The 3,626-nt window shown below is 45.9% G+C and overlaps 1 pseudogene; it reads left to right on the top strand.

Moving 5' to 3' along the window:
* The window catches only part of LOC121917821, a 5,018-nt pseudogene extending 1,590 nt beyond the window's left edge, over window positions 1-3,428 (top strand).
* The last annotated feature ends 198 nt before the right edge of the window (window positions 3,429-3,626 follow it).

The following is a 3,626-nucleotide window of genomic DNA, read 5'->3' as shown; positions in this document are numbered from 1 at the left end:
CTTCAGTGAGAGAAGAAGTCTAAACTCGCATCAAAGGACCCATACGGGGGAGAAGCCCTATAAATGCATGGAATGTGGAAAGAGCTTCAGTCATAGGGCAAGTCGAAATGCACATCAAAGGACCCATACAGGAGAGAAGCCATACAAATGTATGGAATGTGGACAGAGCTTCAGTCACATTGGAAATCTGAACTCACATCAAAGGACCCACACAGGGGAGAAGCCATACAAATGCATGGAATGTGGAAAGAGCTTCAGTTGGAGTGGAAGTCTAAAATCACATCAAAGGACCCACACAGGGGAGAAGCCATACAAATGCATGGAATGTGGAAAGAGCTTCAGTCACAGTAAAAGTCTGAACTCACATCAAAAGACCCACACAGGGGAGAAGACATTTAATGAGGGAGGAGACCTTCTCGCTTCACACTTCTGTAGGGAGCAAGAGGGGCAGAGAGGTGAGAGGGTGCAACATTTGGGGAGATGGTGTGGGAAGGAGTGATATACCACGTGGGATAGCCTTTGGAGAAGATCCCTCCAGTAGTTATAATGGCTGAAAAGGACTGGTCCTGATTCATGCTGCCCCCATTAAAAATACCCCCCTTCACTGAGTGGCAGGTGAAGAAGGTAAAGCAGCAGAAGCGTGGATAGGGGAGTGTTAGTGGGGGATTAGTAGATGGGGGTTTTTGTGCTGGTACATGCAAACCCGAAGGGGTTTGTGGGGAAGCCAGCTGAGGTCTTGTCTGATATGAGCTAAAAGGGACAGGCAGGGAAGAATCTGGGAGATTAGTCATCCTCAACCAGAATGGTCCTACTAAATCAGTGGCTGAATGGTTGGGTGACTTCAGTAAATCCCATTGACTGCAGTCATGCTTAATTTCTTGTATCTTGCTCCCACAAAAAAGACCTTCCCTCTCTCCATTTTTCCTAGAGAGGATAGAAAAAGTGAAGTGTGTTTTCACATCTCTCAGTAGTTCTAAAGGAAAGGAACTCAGTTTTTCTTGAGTTGCCTGAGTTTTCTTTTTTGTCCCAGAGAGCTCATAAAAGGGTATCACTTTTGAGATGCTAGGGATTTCTTTGAGCCTTTAGGGCTGAAGAGTGGGTTATAAATACCATAAATAAATGATAAGCAAGTCTAAAGTAAACTGAAATCAATATTTCCCTTTAATCCAATTTGCGAGCCAGCATGACACATTGGTTTGAGTGTTGAACTACTACTTTGGAGACCAGGGTTGGAGTCTCAGCTCAACCATGACACCCACTGGATGACCTTGGGCAAGTCACATGCTCTCAGCCTCAGGGAAAGGCAGTGGCAAACCTCCTCTGAAATCCTGCCAAGAAAATGCCATGATAGGGTCGCCTTAGAATTGCCATAAATCAGAACTGACTAAAAAACACAACAACAAACTCAAGTTCCACATCTCATTCTCACATCAAAGTGAAATATGGTTTTCTCTTAAGCTTCTGGAGCTGCTATGAAATCGTCACACAGATTATGGTTTTAAATTGCCTTTACTGGAGTTGACTCTCTTGTTTTAACTTGTCAAATTTATATAGTTTTGGTTATTTAACTGATTGTGTTGTCTGTCCCCTGATACCCCATAAAACAGGTTGGAGTGTGTGTGTGTGTGTGTGTATTATTTATATCTCATTATATCAATATATGATTAAACAGATATGAATTAGCTTAGATCCATCCTTTAGTTGTCAGTTCTATAGATCCTCATTCTCAGATGAGCAACTGATGTTAATATTTTTCATAACCTTTTTCATACCATAGAATACATATCTTCAAGTCAAGTGGTACACATGACTAGGAAAAAGTGGCTAAAGAACACTTCTGCCTGGAGCACTACAGGAACATGGCGACCATACTCTGTGGTCCTGAGGCTGGCCCCTGCCGCGTTCCCAAATGGACTGCACCAAAGAGCTGCTCCTTTTGGGGCCGGGTTTGGGCCACCTTAGGCAGCCTGTGAGCAACCCCGACACAGCCTCCGAAGGGATTGGGGACGTGTGTCATCTAAATGCCATGCCCCCAAACCACGCAGAAGCCAGCTTTTTACCTCCATCTGTTTGGGGTCTCTGATTTGAGGTAACCCTATGCTAGGTTTTCTTGGCAAGACTTCTTCTGAAGGAATTTCCATGGTTTTCCTCTAAAGCTGAGAGAGTGGCACTTAGCCAAGGTCACCCATTGGGTTAGCCTAGTTGAGTGGTCATGGTTCAAGCCCTGCTCTAACACTCACTTGTCATCGCATTATGCAATGGGATCTTGTAGCACCTTTGAGACTAACTGAAAGACAGAAATTGGAGTAGACTACTTCATCAGATCATATGAGATCATAAAATCATAGATCATAGAATCCTAAAGTTGGAAGAGACCACAAGGGCCATCCAGCCCAATCCCCTGCCATGCAGGAACTCTTAATCATAGCACCTGCAGAATCTCAGTTCATCTTAGGAAAAAAGCTCAAGTCTACCGAGATTCATGCTACCAACCTCTGTCTTTCAGGCCCATTACAAATGGGCAGGAAAGTACTTGCTCAGCACGTACTAGGGTTAGAAAGGGGCATCTCTTCCAGATGTCTCTAACCCTAGTACGGACTGAGTCCGTACGAAATGGCGGCAGCCATTCCACACGGCTGCCGCCATTTTGACGTAGCGGACGCACTGCATTCACACATCGCACCCCGGAAGCGAGAGCGCGCTTCAGCACTTGCGGTGTCTCTTCCGGGGCGCAGGAAGGAGCACGATTTTAAAGCTCCTTCTTTGCAGCGTCTGGGAACCATGCTGTTGGGCTGCTGCGGTTTCCAGATGTTGTAACCAGCGGCGGCAGCAGACCGCCGCTCTTCAGCGGTCTGTAACCCACCTGAGTTAGTCTCAAAGATGCTGCAAGATCTCATTGCACATTGATTTTCCAGAGTAACACGGGTATGTCTTTGAATGGTCATCTCATTATTATTTATATCATACCTGTTTTTCCCAAACTGGGATCCAAGGTAGTTTACAAATTCAATGCAGTGCAGAGTTTTGAAAGTGATTGAAAACCAGAAATCCAGGCAAATAGAAAGGGCTATGGGGTTCCTGTCCTTCTCCTAAGACTGCCAGGATGTCATCCCCCAGACCAGGCTCTCTTTCCTCTCTTGTCCAGGCAGTCAGAGGACTCAGAGCCAGCCTCATTTGCTCTCCTCCTTTCTTTCTCCCACACAGGCAGCGCAATGGCGGTGCCAGAGGCCCAATCCAGATCCTCTTGTATTCAAGATGGAGGAGATGGAACTGCTGTGGAGCCTCCCGTTGCCCTTTGTTTGGGTTTTGCAGGAAGAATGCAAGGGAACCAAATATAAAAGCTCACCTGTTTGTTTCCTTATGAAATAAAAATAGTTTGGAGAATCATAGAATCATAGAGTTGGAAGAGACTGCAAGAGCCACCCAGTCCAGCCCCCTTCTGCCATGCAGGAAATCCAAATCAAAGCATCCCCAACAGATGGCCATCTACCCTCTTCTTAAAGACCTCCAAGGAAGGAGACTCCACTACACTCCGAGGAAGGAGTGCATTCCACTGTCGAACAGCCCTTTCTCTCAGGGAGATCTTCCTAATGTTGAGCTGGAATCTCTTTTCCTGCAGCTTGCAT

This window comes from Sceloporus undulatus, unplaced genomic scaffold (genome assembly GCF_019175285.1).
Source record: "Sceloporus undulatus isolate JIND9_A2432 ecotype Alabama unplaced genomic scaffold, SceUnd_v1.1 scaffold_956, whole genome shotgun sequence".
NCBI lineage: Eukaryota > Metazoa > Chordata > Lepidosauria > Squamata > Phrynosomatidae > Sceloporus > Sceloporus undulatus.
The sequence above is the reverse complement of the archived record's forward strand: the minus strand, read 5'-3'. Positions and strand labels throughout refer to the sequence as shown.